Source organism: Solanum stenotomum, chromosome 2 (assembly GCF_019186545.1).
Source record: "Solanum stenotomum isolate F172 chromosome 2, ASM1918654v1, whole genome shotgun sequence".
NCBI lineage: Eukaryota > Viridiplantae > Streptophyta > Magnoliopsida > Solanales > Solanaceae > Solanum > Solanum stenotomum.
This window is the reverse complement of record NC_064283.1, coordinates 17,298,864-17,320,110: the sequence shown is the minus strand read 5'-3', so window position 1 is coordinate 17,320,110 and position 21,247 is coordinate 17,298,864. Positions and strand designations below refer to the sequence as shown.

The window sequence follows — 21,247 nt, the reverse complement described above, 5'->3', positions numbered from 1 at the left end:
AAAGATAGTAGGCCGATAGAAGCAGGACCAATCGAGTAGGAAGGGTTTAAAAAGGCATTCCTAGATAGATTCTTTCCCCTAGAGTTAAGGGAACGAAAGATGCAATAATTCATTAACCTTCGTCAAAGAGGTATGAGTGTGAATGAGTATGCTCTTAAGTTCACCAAACTATCCAAGTATGCTCCAACTTTAGGGGTGGACTCAAGGGATAGAATGAATAAATTTGTGTTGGGAGTGTCTGAATTGGTAGAAAATGAGTGTCGTTCGGCAATTCTTATCCAGTATGAATATTTCAAGCCTCATGGTTCATGCCGAACAAATTGAGGAGCAAAAGCTGAAGAAAATGAATAGGGAGGGGAAAATAGCTAGAACGGATGATGGGAACTTTCCTAATGCTAAGTTTGATGAGAAAGGTAGGTCCAAGTCTAGACAAAAGTATTCCGGCCAAGACTTTCCATTTCCTAAGCCTAGTTGCACCAAGTGTGGGAGGAATAATTTTGGTTAGTGCCTAGCCGGCATGGATAGTTGCTATGGGTGTGGGAAGGATGAGCACAAAGTGAGAGATTGCTCGGTTCTTAAGGCTAAAGGAAGAGAGGGTAAGAAAGTTGACTCTAGTGGTGTTGATGAGGAGCCTCAAAAGAAGAATAGGTTTTATGCTCTCAAATCTAAAGAATATCAAAAGTTATCTCCACATGTCCCTTCTGGTATGTGTTTTTATGCTTTAGTAACTTTTTGGATTTTGTCTTTTGTGACTTGTTATGATGGACTTGTGATGCTTATCATGACCAATGACACTAACCTACAATACGAGTGTCTACAATCGTCGATAATATAGTAATCCAACCAAGGGTTGGGGTCGTGTCCCAAGGGAGTGGTAGTGAAAATAGTAGTTAGGCTAGAATTTTGTTCTAGTTAGCTGTAGTTTGAGAAATTATCGAATAAAAACAAAGTAAATTCAAGTGGGTGACACCAAAGTGTCAAATATCAAAGGGGGTTTTGTCACAAGTAGCTAAAACAACAAAATAAAGAGAAAATCAAGTATGGGGAGAAGTTCTTGGGATGTGACCGTAGTACAAGTTGAGACAAATCATTGGATACATGCTTTCAATAAGAAATTTGCAAGACAATAGTGACTAGGCTAAGCTTTAAATGGAAATAAGTTCCCTCTCGGGCAACTTAACCCGTTTCAAATGCTTTCCTCTCGGACACCCATTTGCTGCATGAAGACCAGCCTACACCTTACCCCGCTCACTCTCTCGAGCTGAGTGTTAGGATATGGGACTAGGGCTCACCCTCTCGGGCTGAACATCATGTCGACCCACTCTTTAGGACATCAGTCTAGTGGTTTTGGATTCGCGACCTCCCTCTCGGGCAAGCCGAAAATACATGGGTGGTTTTGTATTTGCAACTACAAACCCTTTAGATTAAACCACAACCACTAGGTGAAATCACCATTAAAATACATCTAAACTATCAGCAAGCAAGACCCAACAATAATATCAACCCATATTTGCTAAATCACACCCCAAGAATGGGGTTTTTTAGCCACACATCAAGAAATAACAAATTACACCTAAAATGATAATGAAATCAAATGGGTATAAGAAATTAAACCTTGATTTAAGCAAAGGAAGAAGAATGGAGAAGACCCACTTCCAACTTGGGGAATATGAACTCCTTCTTTCTTCAAGTCTTCCAAAACCCTCTCCAAACTTGAGAGAAAATACCAGAAAGATAATATTCTAACGTAAAAATTACAATAATGTTCAGATTCCTAAAAATAATAACTAAGGCTAGTATTTATTGTTTTCAGATTTAGTGCTGCGGCGGACTGATTGGCGAGGTTAGCGGGAATAGCCGATCGATTTGGCGATTCACCCATCATTTGGTTCATAGCCTTCTGTGCTTGCCTACAACATCTCAGCATCCTGGACCATTGGGCGATATTATACTGCTTCGCGAAACTGTTCGGCGACGCGCCGACTGCTCTTTTTTATCGCCGATTTGATACTTTTCCTTTAGGGCTCCGCGTACTGGAACAAAGGGCGAAGTATGTCCCTTCGGTGATTCACCACGATGCTCAGTCTTCAGTTTCTTTGTTCTTTTCAGCCTTTTTGTGCCTAAGTGTCCATGCTTTCATTCAAACTTCAAATACCTGAAACTTAAGAGTTTTTATCAGATATTAGGATAAAAGAAGCATATGAGGACACTAATTCTATTAAAATATGGCCCTAAAAAAGTCTTATTTGTGGACTCATCAACTTGAGGTTGTCCTTAATATGAATGATGCTTCATTGTTGCCTTATGTTATGAGTTATGTTTAGAAGAACTTGTGTAGGCTTACTCCCAAGGGGGAGATAGTGTGCCTATCTAGGGAGGTCATTATGTGATTATGTGTTGCCATGATGTACTTAAGTGCATGTTCATGAAAATGTTTAACTCTTGTTAGAGATGACCTATATGCATTATTTTCCTCATGTTGTAGTACATTGACTAGAGTTGCATATAGACTTCATGAGATGAGTATTTGAGCATGCTTTAGTTTTGGAGTTGAAAGATTCCTCCTTGAAATGAATGATTTTTGAGAGTAAATTGTGTATGGGCTCCATTAGAGTATGTTGAGCAAGTTATGATTAGGAGATGGTAGTTTCTCCTTGAATATGACTAGTTATGAGAATGTCTTGCATAAATGGGTTGTTGATGAAGTTCTTACTTCCTTTTGTGCATTGAGTATGTTGGTGGGAATTGAAGTTTTCCTCATTGGTTGTGTGCATTTAGTTATATTACATACATGATGGGCTGCTAGTCTAGAGTCGTTTCTTTTAAGAAGTGTTGAGAATCGTCATTCGAGGACAAATGTTCTCAAGGGGGAGATATTGTAACATCCCAAAAATTAGTAGACTAAACTAGAGCCAAAAGCTAGGGTGCTAGAGTGTGATGTTGGGAATTATGGTTGTAGATGAGACTTTACGTGCTTGGAATGAGGGGTTTAGTAGTTGAGCGTCAAGGTACGTGTTAGACCTTGTAGCTTAGAAGACCATTTTGAGTTTGGTTGAGCATAGGAAGGGCAAGTGGCAAGGAAAAAGGGCAAGCCTAAGCCAAGGGGCCAAGGCTGCCCAACCTTGGCAAGCTACTGCCCAAGGGGTTCACGACCACCTTCATGACCAGTGGTCTTGAAGGGGTCCGTGAAGACCCCTTAGACTTGTGGGAGGTCATGCCTTGAGGCAAGGCAACTGCCTAAGGGGCCACGACTATCACCACAGACCGTGGGAGGTCTCGTGGACTTCCCTTAGCCTCAAGGGAGGTTGCCAAGCTAGGAAGTGTTGCTGGTCAAGGGACCACGGGCCGTGGTACCCTTGATGGTCCGTCCAAGTGGGCGTGACCCCTGGCAATAGGCTGCCTAGTCGAGGACACTTAACTAAATTCCAAAACGTCTAGTTAATTAATGGTGTCGTTTTATATGTGTTTTATTCACCTATATAAGGTATTTTAAGTCATTAGCCTCCAATTTTAAGTCCCTTTTCACAAGACCCAAATCGAAACCCCAAATCACTCCTCTCTCAAATATTTCTCTCTCTAGAAAGACTTTCATTGAAGAAGAAGCTAGGGCTTGAAGCTAAGGTCAAGAACAAAGGTTCCATTGGTGAAGGCTTGCGTTAGGGCATTGATTAAGGTATGTTTAGGTTGTCATCTATGGGTTTTTCCACCCATAAATCCCCCTTAGCGATCCCCCAATTGTTGATCAGTTCTTCTTACATTGTGGGTAGGATGTGGGTATGATTCCAATCTAGTGGATAATACCTAATTGTGATTGATTTAGCTTTGTTTAGCGATTCTATGATGAATTTATATGATTTATATGGTAAACCCTAGTCTAAATTAATGAATGTGATAATTGTGGTTTATGCCATTAGAGGTCAAATTGAAGGTTCAGAAGTGATTCTCTTAAATCAATGACATGAGTAGTAATTGTTCAAGGTTAGGAACATATAATTATGCATTGAACTCTACTTTATTGAATATGATGGGTCTTGACTTGTAAACATGGAATTGAGCCTTTATGATGAATTATGACTAAGAATCACCTAGTAATGAGGAGTGTGATGAGAATTGCTTAAGATGAAGCTTATTACTTGAATGTCTTGTAATCTAGATATGCATGATGATAGAATGAAGTAAAGCTTTGAGAGTAAGGCTTGTAGTCATGAATGTTGAATCACTAGGGCTTTGAGAGTAGAGTCAATATGATGAATAGAAGTCTAATAGGTAGAATTNCTTGACTTGTAAACATGGAATTGAGCCTTTATGATGAATTATGACTAAGAATCACCTAGTAATGAGGAGTGTGATGAGAATTGCTTAAGATGAAGCTTATTTCTTGAATGTCTTGTAATCTAGATATGCATGATGATAGAATGAAGTAAAGCTTTGAGAGTAAGACTTGTAGTCATGAATGTTGAATCACTAGGGCTTTGAGAGTAGAGTCAATATGATGAATAGAAGTCTAATAGGTAGAATTGGGGTGACAGGCCTATACTCACCTAATCTACTTTAGGAGTGCTTGAGAGTATGAAGTGATAGAATCACTTGAACATGGATTGGTTGTCAAGGACATCCTTCCCTGAAAGATGAGTGTTAAGAAAGGCTTAACAAGTAAACCTTGGGGTGTATGCTTGGCTCCAAGTGGATATTGAAGATGAGATGGAGTGTCACACAAGATAGGGTTCGGGCTCCAAGTAGAAAGGAAAACCACACCTAGTTGATGTGAGGACTTTCCAAGTTAAAGGGGGGGGGGGGGAACTCTTACGTAGTAGAGTGTGGGTTTTACCAAAGTTAGGTCTCATAGATGGAAGCCTTCACATAGTTGAGTTAAGGTTTCTAGTAGCAATCTTTATATCCAATGAACTTAGACATGCTTGATGAAGCATCTCATAGTGTTCTAAAGCATAATTGAACTAAGACTTACTTAATGAAGTACCTCGTAGTGTTCAAGAGTATGAATGGATTTAGACATGCTTAAAGTAGTATCTCATAGGGTCCATGTAGATGATGAACCTAGACATGCTAAAAGTAGTATCTCATAGGGTTCAATCTAATAATGAACTAAGATGTGCTTAAGAGAGTACCTCATAGTGTTCTAAAGTTAAAGAGAGAAACTAGGTTCCAAATCAAGAAGTATTAGCATGACCACCTAAAAGTAGTACTTAGCATGAGTAGTATTATGGGGTGCTATTCGTGCATTGCACAAGTATGACTTAGGGTCATTCGAGAAATAGTTCTTATGAGTGATGTATTTTAAGATACGGTTGTGCTATAGTTACCTTCCATGATATGTTTGACTAAGGGTGGTAGTTTCNAATTTAATAATGAACTAAGATGTGCTTAAGAGAGTACCTCATAGTGTTCTAAAGTTAAAGAGAGGAACTAGGTTCCAAATCAAGAAGTATTAGCATGAGGACCTAAAAGTAGTACTTAGCGTGAGTAGTATTATGAGGTGCTATTCGTGCATTGCACATGTATGACTTAGGGTCATTCGAGAAATAGTTCTTATGAGTGATGTATTTTAAGATACAGTTGTGCTATAGTTGCCTTCCATGATATGTTTGACTAAGGGTGGTAGTTCCCTTGTCTATATGAAGTAAGCTAAAGAGTGAGACTAAGGGAGGGTAAGTATGACTATGTTGACTTCAAGGTGATACTTAGTGTGAATGGTATTATGAGATGCCTTTCATGTATTGCACAAGTGTGCCTTGAGGTTACTTAGGAGTATGATACCCTTATGGTAAAGAAGCTTAAGAGTTGACCATGTATATAGACTATGATTAAGATGACGAAAAAGGGGTACTTGGCTTGGGTGGTATTATGGGATGCTATTCATGCTTTGCACTTGTATGCTTTTGAGGTTACTTGAGAATGGTGCTATTATGGTATAGATGACTAAGAGTCAATTATGTTTATATGAATATGGCTTATCTCCTATGCTCATTTATTATGTCTTATGTTGGCTTATGATTATATGATGCTTATGTTGGAGATTATGTTATGACCATGTTATTATCTTTTATGCTTATGTGTTATGTTGACTAACCATTTTGAGATGCTCTTATGATGTTGCGCTAGATTTCATACTTGGTACATTTTGTACTAACGCATATTGCCTACATTCTAATCAAATGTAGGGTGTTGGAGATTGAGTTGCTTTGGAGGCAAGGTTCCTAAGGTGCAAGAAGAGTTGAAGAATTGGTGAGTCCTCATAGCTTCGAGGACAAACCCCTTATGTTCCTTTATGTCATTTTCCTTATGTTTTATACATTTATGTGGGCTGCATCCCAAGTCTTTTATTCAAGATTTTTAATAGATGGTTTGAGACAAAGATTTAGTATAGACTTCTGCTTGTTTATGGAAAATGTTTTCGATTGTATGGTTTAAAGAAGTTTTAAATTTTCCATGGGCAACCCGTAAGGACACCCGCACCTTTGTTCTCCACTTACCATATAATATCCGGATTTTTAACCTTACCATTCCCAATCTACTATACCAACAAATATATCTAGCTAAATTTCTACATTGCAACCCACACATATGTCTATATAGAATGCGCAACCCAGTTAACATGTTAGGATTCAATGTACAAAGTCCACATTCTCAAGATATACATATATGCCAAGTCAATGGTCCTCTCGTGAAACCCACACCCAAACGGTTAGTGTACCAGAACGTGGTACCTGATCCAAGTTAGTGTGCCGGAACGTAGCACCCGATCCAATAAGTATGCCGGTACGTGACATCCGATCCAATGCAAGTAAACATGTCGATGCGTGAAACCCGATCCAATGCAAGTTAGTGTATCGTTACGTGACACCTGATCAAATCATCACAATCATGATCATATTCACATCCATAACATACAATACTCACATCATCTAGTCAAGTACTCAAGTTCATGGCATGCATTGTTATAATAAATTCATTAGGTTTGTTTCCACTTTTATCGAATGTCATACACGCATACATACCATATGCCAATCGATCGACAAATATTATACAATTAGGAAATCACAACAATCTCCTAAACTCTATTTCACGAACTAGGGCTTTCTCATACGATATACGTCTTATGTAACACTTAAGGATATACACATAATCAACCCTTTTTTGGTGCACAAAAAGCCTACGCATGAATTCTACCATCAACTTCAACATACTATGCAGTGAATAACAGATTTATAACTACTCAATAAATAAACTTAGCCTACCTGGGCGCCAAGCATTTGTAGAGGGATTATAGATAAATTTCTGGTTTTCAGATGACGGGACGGTGGATTTTAATCGAAAATCCACAAGCTATCATCATCCCCACGCTAGAATTCTCTTTCTCCTCCCTTCCCAACCTAGAGCAGCCTTGAGAGGGTTTCTAGGGTGTTCCTCGCCTCTTTTAGGTGTTTTTGGAAGAAGGAGAAAATAAGATTTTGCGTTATATACATTATGTCTCGCCTATCCATCTCTAGCGGCTACTTATCCCGTTGTGGCGCTGCCGCCTTAGTGGCATCTAGCCCTCCCTTGAGGAACAGTGGCCCCAATATTTTCCCGAAGTTTTGGTTTCCTAAATAATGACGATTTGGGTCATTACATGCAGTTAGACTATAAACTGGGGTAGGTGATTAGAGGCCGAGAGATCATGATCATCATATTAACCTTGTATATCAATAATTTGATAACCATCTGAAATCCATAAAAGAAATGTGAAGCATGAATTCTTAGTTACGTTGCAGACTTGGAATTGTCCTAAACTATTGTTAACATTCATCTTGAAGTTGAATCATTGTTAGTTAGTATATTTCTTTTATTCTTGTTGTAATGACCCCATAGGACATTTTTGGAATTTTTTGGAAAATTACCATTTTACCCTCCCGATAGTTACCCCGAGTCTTATCTGATCACTTTATGAGTTGGTTTTGAAATTTGATTGTAAAATTGTGATTTTTATGAAGTTCTAAAGTTTTGGAGAGTTAGAGTTGTTAAAAGTAGTGTTTGATAACAACCGGAGCTACGAGTCTCGGAATGGAATATCGTTAGTTCCATCCGCCCCCGAACATGACTTTTGGTTAGCAGGATTATTGGCTTGGGTCCCAAGACTTTTGGTTTGATTTTGAGTCAGTAGATGAGATGTAGAGGAAGTTAAGGCTAAAATTTGACTTTAGTCAACACTTGAGGTTAGAAAGGTCAGTTTCGAGTTTGATGATTTCAATAGGTCCAAATGGTGATATTTGGTCTAGTTGAAGATTTGGTTTAGTTCCCAAAGCTTTAGTATAAGTTTCATGTCCTTATTTGGAAATTTGGAGATTCTTAAGTTAAAGTTAACTTTGGTCAACATCGGGTTAAGGTGACCATGTTTGGGTGTTTTGATGATTTCATCGACTCCGAAAGCTCATTTTCAAGCTAGTAGCATATTTGGTTTGTGGTTGGGATCCAAATGAGTTTTGGGTGAGTTTTCTAAGGTTTTTGGTTGCCTTGGTGTTGTTTCAGCAATTTGTGTCAATTAAAAGGTTTGTTATTAGTTTTAAAGATCAAACAATTATTCTGAAATTTTGAGCATGAATTATAGGATTGATCTGCAAAGTTTGGTGCATTTTCGCTAAGCCGAAATTGGACTTTTGTCATGATTATAAAATAAATGTTTACCGAGAAGAAATGATATTTGACTGGGGTAACGAGCACGAAATTGAGTTTCGATTAGATGAGCAGGTCCGTATCATTATTTAAGATATTTAGAAAAAAAAATCTGGTCATTTCGGTATCAAATGAGGAATTTACGATCTTTTTAGTGAAATAAAAGTTGTTGGTTTGCTGGTGCAACTACAGTTGTACGTGCATTTAAAATTTCAGACTGTGCTCATTTGGTAATTTGAACATATTGGGAGTTCTCGAACTCATAATGATGTGATTCTTTCGACATTCTTCTCAATTTAATATGGGGGTTGGTATCCAATTGAAATACATTTTCTCATGATTTCTTCATATGATTTTCTTTCCTTATTCGTGTAATTCTTGGGGGGGAGTTAGGGCTCTATCAATTTGAACTTGAATTGTGATGAAAAATGTACATTTAGGATCCTTATGTTATGGATAAACTGATTTTGACAAAAGCTTGTTGATTCATCGATTTATTTCATCATATTAACCGCATATAAGCTTGAGAATTTGGGTTTTTCCTTGGTACAGTTAAAGTTTGATAAATTGAGAAGATCGATTTTAACTCCATTTTTTTTTATGGAATTTCATATTTGAACTTCCCTAAGCATGGGCAAGATATTTTCAAGAACAATTCCAGATTGGAGTCGGGGTTTCAAACCTGAGTATTGAGGGTTTTTCTGATGAACGTGTGTTTTAATTAAACTAGAGTTTTGAGCATGATTTCCACTCATTGTTCAATGTGATTTTAATTATTGAGTTCCAAAATGTTTGGATAACGTGATTTTATACAAATTTCCAGAATTATCCCTCATTTTCGAAATTGGTTTTTTTTTTTTGGCTAATTTGGTCTGATTCTCAAAATCATTGATATGGGTGTTGTTAGTTTTGAAATCTTATTGTGAATCCTCATTTTATTAAATTTATTCGATTCGGATATCGTAAGAAGAGGGAAGACTCAAGTTACGGAGTGATTGTATATTTAAATTGAGGTAAGTGATCTCCTAAACCATGTAATCTAGTAGAATTTGTGTATTGCCTTCATTGTGTATGTGTTGGGAGTACTGGGAATGAGGTGAGGGATTTATTGTTCCACTTGATAAATCTTAATGAATAAAAAAGAGTTTAAATTAAAAGGCAACGTGTTGATCATGATGCTTGTGAATTGCCTTGTGGTGGCCCCTATTTGATTGAATGATGAAATGCTTCATAACGTGAATGTGGACTTGAATTGAATCCCGAAAATTTCTAAGTTAAGACTCAAGCCGTTCTTTATTTGTGAATAAGGTTGTACCGAGTGATTCTAAATTTTTTTGGTGTTAAGGTCACTAGATATAACACCTCGGATTTCAAAAAGAAATAAAGAGAAATTTGTTCAAGTCATCCATCAGTTTTTAGTTTTGGGTCAACTTCAATCGATCATATCTTTTAGCACATAAAGAATTAGGTGATCCATGACCTATCAAATCGAAGGTCTTTGAGTCCTCTTTTCAACACCACCAATTTACCTCAATCCGAGTTTTGAGTAGAAAGATATCACTGATTTACTAGAGACACTCTAACTTGGCGGCACTCCGCGTTACGGAGTTAATACAGACCTCACTGTCCGCTAGAAAAATATCCCGACTTCCAGCTCCTTTATTTATTTTTGAAGGGTAATTTAGTCCTAAAAACCCTTAGGAAGTCATCTAAATTACCCTAAACATGTAGAAAATCAATTTTCATAATCAACCCCTCTCATTCGCTCCTAAAATTCTACACTCAAGAAATTCAAGAAAACGCTAAGGTTAGGGTTCACCTTCCAAGATTTTCCTTCAAGCTTCTTCACGAACATTGTTCTTCTGGGTGTGTAATCTTTCATAGTGTTGGGCTTGTTCACCCTCATGCCAATCATGTAAATGTTTACAAATGAATTCATTCTTGAAGTTAATTGATTGAGTTCTTGAGTTTTAGCTATCAATGGAGGTCTTTGAGTTCATGAAGTGAGGGTTTTATGAATGAGTTGAGTCTCTTGATTGATTTTTGTGTGGGTTTCATTGAAAATGTACTGGGATTATGATAATTCGTGAATTTGGACTAAGTAATTGCATTGTGGATGAATTGAATCGAGTTTAGGAGAGGAAGAAAAGGATGGCCAAATAATTGAGCCCAATGTTGTGTCACAGAGATGTTTTAAATTTCCACCTTCAGATGATCACCTCCTCTCCGCATCGCGGAGAGGATACAGAGTCCTCTGTCTCAAAAATCTTTTCTCGACCAAAAAATTAAATCTCCTTCCGTGTCGCGCCAGTGCTTCTTCACATCGTGTTTTCTCCATTTTTTATTTCTAACTATCTAAGCCTTCATTAATCTTTAAGAAATCCTATATCCAAATAATAGATCTTAACTTTACATTTTCAAATTAAAGTAAAGTTAAGAGGAAAGTTCAAGAGGTCATTTTGAGTTGTGTCGTTTAAGTCCATAATTCCGCATGAACCCTATGAATTGAGTATTCTTGAGATGAGAAGTATTTTTGCGTTCTGAGTTCTTGAGTCGTTGAGTTCTGAGTATTGAATTTCTATATTGTTATTGAGATCCTTGAGTTGATTTGTTCATGTATATATTTTCAGCATGAATATTATTTTGAGTTATAAGTCTTGAGAGTCTTTGAAAGTCAATCATTGTCTCTTAAACTAAGTTTTGAGGAAAAGTTTAAAGAGACAGTTTTGAGTAAAGTTTAAGGGAACTAAGTATTCCTAAATGTATCATATTTACATTAAGTAAATAGAAACTTTGATTTCTAAAAAAAGTTTATGAGTTCAAAGATATTTCAGAGAAGTTACCTCTTTTAAGAGGATAGTTTGAGCAATTATCTCAAACCAGAGGAAGAGTATGTTTTTAAACATGGAGCATGAGTATGTATTATTGGGAGTAGTATTGAGCACCGATATGGGGATGAGTTCAGACAACTCACATTCCTCATAAACCATGTATGCGAACATGGGTACAAGATCATACTTTTTAGATGAATCCTAAGTGTCTTCTGGAAAAAACTTAGTGGATCCACTTAGTTGAGGTTTTCTATACCCTGGCAAGAAATAGGACATTTCTAGCAGCGTGGGCGAGACGTTGTATTATCATGAAGCTCATAGTGATGGTTGTCGGTTAGAGANGAATCTTATTTTGAGTTATAAGTCTTGAGAGTCTTTGAAAGTCAATCATTGTGTCTTAAACTGAGTTTTGAGGAAAAGTTTAAAGAGACAGTTTTGAGTAAAGTTTAAGGGAACTAAGTATTCCCAAATGTATCATATTTACATTAAGAAAATAGAAACTTTGATTTCTAAAAAGAGTTTATGAGTTCAAAGATATTTCAGAGAAGTTACCTCTTTTAAGAGGATAGTTTGAGCAATTATCTCAAACCAGAGGAAGAGTATGTTTTTAAACATAAAGTATGTATTATTGGGAGTAGTATTGAGCACCGATATGGGGATGAGTTTAGAAAACTCGTATTTCTCATAAACCATGTATGCGAACATGGGTACAAGATCATACTTTTTAGATGAATCCTAAGTGTCTTTTGGAAAAGCTTAGTGGATCCACTTAGTTGAGGTGTTTTATACCCTGATAAGATATAGGACAGTTCTGATAGCGTGGGCGAGACGTTGTATCATCATGAAGCTCATAGTGATGGTTGTCGGTTAGAAAATCTCCCAAATAAGAGTAAAACGTATTTTATTGTATATTTATACAACATTGAGTTTTATCTCCTGTTTCATAATGTCTTAAATATTGCATTTATCATTATTGCTTTGTATTGAGTGGAGTTGATGTGAGTATTTCTTCCAGCCTTGTCAGTTCAGTTAGTTATTGCTCTTACTCTTCCCCTTACATACTCGTACATTCAATGTACTGATTTTCTTCGACCTGCATCATTTTATGATGCAAATACAAGTGCTCAGGATCATCAACATGCATTTCGTTGAGATTATTTGGCCTTCATGTCAGCTTTGGTGAGCCTTTTTATATTCCCGAGGACTTCACCATTACCTTACAGTTAGTAGTTTTGAGATGTCATGGGTCTTGTCTTGATATTCTTCTGTAATAGTAGAGGCTTCATAGATAGTTTAAAATCCAAGGAGTCTCACATTATTTCTTTTGTTGCTGAGATGCTTTTGAGGTCATGAGACTGTTAACTATAACTTGTTAAATTATTTTCAGACAGTTATTGAAGTTGAGTTCAAATTGAGTTTTTAAAGTTTATTTGTGCATTTGGAGTTCCCATTTTGCTCGAATTAGTTTTCTGCTTGTAATCATCCAGGATGAGGGTTCACTTGGGACCATCAATTGTTCTTGAGTGTCGGCACATCTAGGGTGTAGGCTCGGGTCGTGACAAACTTGGTATTAAAGCCAGGTTTTAAGTGTCCTAGGGTGTCTATGAAGTCGTGTCAAGTAGAATCTTATTTATGGTTGTGTGGGCCCCACTTCTATAAATAATGGACTACAAAAATTTAGGAAAAGTTTCCCTACTTTCATACTCTAAATCGTGCAATAGAGTTGTGTCATAATGAACTTATTCAAACTCATGCATTTCTCAGATTCATCAAGGTAGTTGAAAAGCAAAACTCAGATCCTTATCGATGAGTTACTCTCAACAAAAGTCTTGAGGAGGTCATGAGACAATTAACTATAACTTGTTAAATTATTTTTAGACAGTTATTGGAGTTGAGTTCAAATTGAGTTTTTAAATTTTATTTGTGCATTTGGAGTTCCCATTTTGCACGAATTAGTTTTCCACTTTTAGTTAGCCACGATGTGGGTTCTCTCGGAGACCAACAATAGTTATTGAGTGTTGTGTATGTCTAGGGTGTAGGCTCGGGTCGTGACAAATTGCTTGAATTTTTGTCTCTTTTCTATGGTGTAAACTTGCTAATGTGCATCGATTGTTATAAACTGTTATGAGACTTGTGATTTAAAGCCCATGAGAAATAGTTCCGTCTAGTGATATAAAGCCGATGGGAAATGGTTTCGGCTAGTGATATAATGCTGATATGAAATGGTTTCGGCTAGCGACATGATATAAAGACGATGAGAAATGGTTCCGATTAGTGATATGATATAAAGCCGATGTGAAATGGTTCCGATTAGTGATATGATATAAAGCCGATGTGAAATGGTTCCGGTTAGTGATATGATATAAAGCCAATGGGAAATGGTCCCGGGGAGAGCTTGATTATTGCAATTTGATGCATTTTGATGCTTAAATGTTTGACTTACTTGTTAACTGTGATTGATTCACTTGTTACTTGTGAATGATCTACTTGACATTGAGACTAAGTTACTTGATATGTGTTGGTTGCTGAATTGTTACTATTGGACAGTGATAATTGAGTCTTGTGAGTGGTGTATTGTAGAACTATCAGGTTGGGTTGATTTCTGTGTAGGTTGTAGTTTGAGGAGGTTTGGTTGGGATGAAAGAAGTATTCGATTTCTAGCTAGTTGCCTTGTTTATTATGTTGTTGTCACGACCCAAAGGTATACCCTAGAAATAACACGGCTTACTTGACCCCGAAGGGGTCTCATACAAGCCCTTAGCATATCATGAACATAAGATAATAGAAAAATACGGAAAATCTAAAACTTTTTACAATCGAAGTCAGTTTCATAAATGCAAGCGGAAGTCTTTCTATACTTTGTCTCAAACTATCTAATACAACTTTAGAATTAAAACTCTTGGGAAACAGCCCATACAATAGTCTCAAAATATGAAATAAAGACATAAAGGAAATGGTGGGTTTTGTCTTTGAAGCTATGAGGACTCACCAAGATCTTCTACTCCTTAGCTCCTTAGAAACCTAGCTTCAAGATACCACTCAAGTCTCCAAACCCTACATTTGATTAGAATGTAGGCAAAGTATGCGTTAGTACAAAATGTACTAAATATGTTAGCTAGCGTAATCATAAGAGCATAAGACAAGGGTTAGTCAATATAAGACATAATCCAAACTCATATGAAATATTTCATGAAACACAAACTATAAGCATAAAAGACAGTATCACAATAATAAGCATAGTCTCCAACATGAACATCATATAAGCATTATTTGACTCCTAGTCATCCATACCATAATAGAACCATTCTCAAGTAACCTCAAAATCATACATGTGCAATGCATGAATAACATCCCATAATACCACCCAAGCCGAGTATCCCTTTTTGGTCATCTTAATCATAGCCTATATGCATGGTCAAGTCTTAATCTTTTCTACCATAAGGGAACCATACTCCTAAGTAGCCTCAAAGCACACTTGTGAAATGTATGAAATACATCCCATAATACCCTCCACACTAAGCATAACCTTGAAGTCATCCTAGTCATATTTATCCTCCATTGGTCTCATTGTTAGCTTACTTCATGTAGACAAGGGAACTATCACCTTTAGTCAATTCTATCATGGAAGGCAACTATAGCAACAATCCATCAAGCATAACTCATGTAAGACAACACTCATAAGGCAACCTTATGTCATACTTGTGCAATGCATGAGTGGCATCCCATACTACCACTTATACTAGGTACTTCTTTAGGTCATCATACTCATGCTTCTTGGTTTGGAACCTGGTCCCTCTCTTTAGACCTGAGAACACTATGAGATACTCCCTTAAGCACATCTTAGTTCATTATTAGGTTGAACACTATGAGATACTTCTTTTAGCATGTCTAGGTTCATTATTAACATATACCCTATGAGATACTACCTTAAGCATATCTAAGTCCATTTATACTCTTGAACACTATGAGGTACTTCACTAAGCCTATCTTAGTTCCTCATTATTTCGAACCCTAGGATATACTACATTAAGTACATCTTAGTTCATCAAGCTTGAACTCTAGGAGATGATACTTAAATCATAATCTTAGTTCACTAAGGTTGAACCCTAGGAGATGCTTCTTCAAGCACAATCATAGTTCATTATGTTTGATCTCTAGGAGATGCTTCATTATGCACAATCTTAGACCATTATTTGAGATGGACTCTAGGAGATGCTTTCTCAAGCATAATCTTAGACCATTAATTATGTTGGACTCTAGGAGATGCTACTTAAGCATAATCTTAGCCCATGAGGTTTGAACTCTAGGAGGTGCTACATTGAGCACAATCTTAGTTCAATACTAATATTGTTTAATTGGGATATAACCTTAACCGACATGAGAACATGTTAGCTATCACATGATCTCGCATGGTGTTACCCACACCGTCAAGGGTTGGTCCACTTTCCTGAGGTAGAACCGGGTTGTTAGCTTAGTTGGATCCACTAGCTAACTTTCCTACGGGGCACATAGTTATGGGATACGGAGATTGCTACTAGAAACCCAAAACTCCACTAAGTGAAGGCTTCCATCTCATGAGACACACTTTGGGAAATCTGGACTCTTCGAGGTGAAAGATCCTATGTTGGAAGCCCAAACTCAACTAGGCGGGAATCTCCATAGAAGACCAAACTTAACTAGGTGGGAACCTCCATCTCATTTCAATATCCACTCGGTGCTAGGCCTCAATCCCACAAGATAATCATTAAGTCTCTACTTTGACTCAAGTTTCATGGAAAGATGTCCTTGACAACAAATCCATGCTAATACCTCTTTAGACCATGTGTGAGCAACTATCACCATCCATGACCTAGGTATGAAGGCTCTATAGCCTTAGGTTCAATTAGATAAGAGAAGCCCTTCAACCCTAGAACCATTACTATGTGAAAAGTCTTTCATGTTAAGTTCATCTTCATGCCTAACATCATGTCTAGAATTCTACATTAGACAATGATATCATCATGACTTAAAGTAATTCTATCACTTCCTACCATCTATGATTCATAAGGTGAATTAAGTAGGTAAAGATCTTTCATCATAATTCTATTCATTAGCCTTGTATTCACTTGTAGATTTTACTCTCAAAGACTTAGCATCTATAGGTAATCGTATTAGCTTCACTTTAAAGTCATAGTGATCAACATTCACAACTATGAGTCTTCACTCTCAATAACTCTACACCATGGAAACATGTCATGAACCTAGATTACAAGGCATTCAATCACATTCTTCATTACTAGGTGATTCTAGCCACAATTCATCCTAAAGGTTCAACTTAAACTTTACAAGTCAAGATCCATCATAAATAATAGATTATAGTTCAATTCATGTCCATGTATTCCTAATCTTGAACAATTACTACACATGACATTAATTTAAGAAGATCACCTATGAACCTTCAATTTCACCTCTCATGGCATAAACCCACAAAATATCAAATTCATCAAATAAACTAGGGTTTACAATGGAAATCATATAAATTCATCATAATGTCATAATTCAATGCCAATACAATCATAATTAGGTATTATCCACTAGATTGGAATCATACCTAAGCACTACCCACAATGTAGGAAGAAACCTAAGCTAGAGTTGGGCTTTGACTTCACAATTGGGGGAAAACCTAGGGGCTCTATCGGTGGAAGAACCCATAGATGATTAATCTAACATACCTCAATTCAAAGCCCTAACTAAGCTTGAAACAATGGAGGAAAATCTTCCCCTCTTCCTTCTCTTCTTCTTCTTCTTCACTTGTAGAGAGAGAATTATTTGGAGAGCATTTGGGTTCTTTGAAGAATGAGTTAATTGATTTAGTTTAGGGTTCTATTAGGCTTATATAGGTGGTTTAACAACTAACTAAAAAACCTCCCTTAACCCCTAACTAATTACTAATTAACCCCCAAACCCCTAACTTAAAAACAAAAACTTAAAAACTGCTTGGACTCACGACTAACCCATCCACGGACCATGGATGGGTCTGCTGCCCGTACTGCACACTCGTAGGTGTGGTCTGTGGCTAGACAATGCAGCCAACTCAGGCCTTGACCCACGACCCCAACTCACGGGGCTTGGGTTCATCTACGGCCAGTAGGTGGCAAGCGTAGGTGCTCCCTATTTTGACAGCTTTTGGGCTGTTTTAAGGGTCCTCCTCAAGAACCCCTTGGGTGGCCCTTGAGAGGTCGACCTTGACGCCCTAACCCTAAAACCCTCATTCTAAGTACGAGAATCATTTTTAATGAGTTTTAATCCTCCTACCACACTCTAAAACTCTTATGAAAGGCTCTAGAACTCTCTAGTTCAACTTACTAGTTTTCGGGGTGTAATAGTTGCTTTCTCGGTATCATGTTGTTGGTACTCACTCTTTGCTTCTACCCTTGTGTAGGTTTTGATCTCAGTATCGTGTGATTGCACTTCCTCTTCCATCTATGAGGTTTGTCAAAGAACTGTTGAGAGGTATCTGCATGTCATCCCGGTGGGCCCTCTAGTTCTTCATTTTGTGCTTTGTTTTATTTGAAAAACAAAAATTTGAGACTTGTACTTATTTCTTAATTTCGCATTTTATGTATTAGTGGTTTGTACACGTGATAACCAAGTTTTAGAGTGTTAATAGAATGAATAAGTTTTCTGCTTTTATCTTGTTCTTTCTTTATCTTTTCGTTTTTCTTTCGTTTCGTTGGGTTGAGGCTGATTTGTCTTGTTGGGAATAGACAAGTGTCATCACATCCATTTTTGGGTCATGACACTTGCATTCTTAGTATTCAAATATTAATCAAATCTTGTGGCACACTTGTATAAATAATTAGAATTAGTATAATTAGGTAAATAGTCAATCGACAAGCTCTTTGGGTTCGATAATCCAACTATCTTTTAGAACCACTATATTACTTGCGCGATTACGTATACTTGGGTGAGCATTTGGGAGTATATTTCTGAACCCTGGACCCAATTAAATACTAGCCGATTTTAGAGTATATTTTCTGTAAAGATATGTATGGCAGGCGGCTGAACTTTTTTGATTAAGTCCTCCGATTATAGCTCAAAATAAATTATACTTGCCTTGTGGTTGATGAACTTGGAAAATGGTCCATAGTATTGTTCCTTAACCCTTTAATCTATCCTTTTCCCTAATCATAACCACTTGTTGAACAAAAAACCCAATTCAACATTCTTTGGCTTTTTTCGAAAGCTCCATCTCTCGATAAAGCAACAAACATTTGCTACTTTTGAGGTGAGTTAGTATTTATTACGTGCTTAGCCTTTTATTTTTCTTGAAATCCAGGTTCTCTTTTGCTGCTTGTTTTGTATTCCAACCTTAAGCTATTTGTTATAAGTGTGATTACTTGATGTCTTCTGAATGTTGGTTCAATGTTGTATAGTTTTGTTCTTGTACAAGTTTATTCTTTTAAAATCAGTAAACCCCATTTCATTTTTCATGGGGCTTTGCGCTTTATTGGTCCTTGTTTGGTAATTCTTGAAAAAAGATTTGCTCTTTGTAACTGAGTAGTATTGAGAGTTCTTTTGAATTAAGGTTAGTTTATCTTTGGATTTAGAAAAATTATGTTTGTGTTTTATTTGGGGTTGTGGTTTGATGTTGTTTTATCATTGTTTATATGGTCATTCAGAGCTAATCTTTGCAAAAAGCTCTTCTTTCCATCTAATATTCTCAGTTACAATCATTTATGTTTGTTCGACCAGAAAAATCCCTTTGCTTCTTACTCCTTTCTCTTTTATTTTTATTTTATGTCACCATATTGCGAAGATCTATTGTGTTGAATGTGTAGTATGTAGTTTAGATCTTCTTTTTAGCCTTTTCTTCCTTTTACATTTTCCCCTTATGCATTTATATTGTGATCCTTAGTATCATGCATGTTTGGTATTCTTATTAATGTAGATGCATTTTTCAACTTCCTCTATACGTTTTGTGTTGTTCTTTGATGTTCGGGTAGATGCCAATTAATTACTAGCCTAGTTTAGAACCTCTAATTATATCTCGGGATCATTTATACTAGTCTTTGGTCTGATGTATTTGGTAAATGTTGTCATAATATTTTTTTCATATTTCATCAATGAATTCTTTTTCTTCTTGATGGTTATATCCACTTGAAGAATTTAAAGCTTGTGTGCTCACAAAGATTAAGATTACACCTGATATATAATCTACCCCATAGCCACCTATGGAATTGTGGCCCTTGAACGTCCTTGTTTTTAGCTATATACGATCTGTAGAAAGAATGCTATAAATTATGTTTATCTTAACTTAAATCTTCTATGCGTTAGAGTAAATTTAACTTCCCTTATCTTGTAGATATCTCGACAAGTGAAAAGAGAAGAAGTGCCTTAATGGCTGGTCATATATCTGATGAGGACTCTGAAAATATAACCTGAGAACATCCTTCAATGCAAGGACCTAGGGGGAGTAGAAGTGCCGTTAAGAGTGGTCATTCTAGTAGCAGAAGTATAATGACTGGTAATCAGATTGCAAAAGCCAAACCACCAACTCAGGCAAAGTTCAAAATAAAATTCCCAAGCACAGGGCAATTGGAATTCAACTTGTTAAGCCTTAATATGGGCTGTCTTTTGAAGTTGATGACAACTTAGTGGTTCTTTGCCACAATAGTGGCATGAAAGGTTGTTGGTTCAAGTCTAAGTTTATACATGTATCACAAAAATATCTGAAAGTTCAATATGATGTCATCTAGGATTGTGATGGTCCTTAAAAGCTCGAGGTACCTTAACAATTGTGACTATAACTTAAGTTTGTATACTATAACATATGATCTACTTGCATATATTAACTTGTCCATTCTACCTTCATCATGTTTCTTCATCACCTTTGTTTGATTTATAGGAATGGATTCCTTCCTACTGAGTTGGAGGATGTGATAAATTGGGCATGAGATGCACAGGACACAACACAGTTCAGACCCAGCCTCTAGAGGATTATTCTGAGTATTCTTTAGAATAGAAGTTGTAGTTGATGCTTGGTGATCTGACGGGTGATGGGAAGGTGGTGTTGTTGGATTTGATGTTTGTGGAAGTGCTGATCTTCAGGTTTGCTTCTCTAGTAAGAAATAATAGGCCCCAAAAACTAAAAAACTAAAATAGAATAGAAAATAAGAAATAAAAAGGGAATTCTTCTTTATCGATTGATCCATTTCAACTTCGCATAAGGATAACTCAACAACCAATGGATGTAAAAGTAGTCTCTAATAATTCCTAATTCTACCTGAAATCATATGTCTAAGCTCAGTATTGCCATTTATTGGCTTTCTAACTCAACAATGGAAAAAGTTTAGAGGGAAAGAATCACTAGGCCACGTGAGCATTGAAATTCATAATTCATGGCCTTTAGGTGAGTGACACTCTCATCTTCACATGTACTAAAGTTTCCAAATATGATCTTTTTTTGCTTTTTCTTGGAACTCTAGTATCGTGCTACTTATTTCGGCTTCTTCGATTGTTATTGATTTGGGTTGGTTGCATAGGCTCAAGATATCTTTTATATCCACCTTCACCTCCTCGCTTTGTTCAGTTTCAAACTGTTCAACTTCAAGGAGGAATTGGTTTATCTCATCATACCAATTATTGGAGATTCAATGGAAGAACGTCAGGGCGTGAAGAGATTGGTGTAGATGAAAAATGGGTTGAAGTTGAGGGAAAGAAAGACATAAAGTCATTCATAAGCTCGAGTTTAAATTATGTATCCA

At 36.8% G+C, this 21,247-nt stretch overlaps 1 pseudogene; it reads left to right on the top strand.

Annotated features, from left to right (window-relative positions):
- Positions 1-517: 517 nt before the first annotated feature.
- Positions 518-21,172, top strand: LOC125855764 (uncharacterized; annotated as a pseudogene).
- Positions 21,173-21,247: the final 75 nt, after the last annotated feature.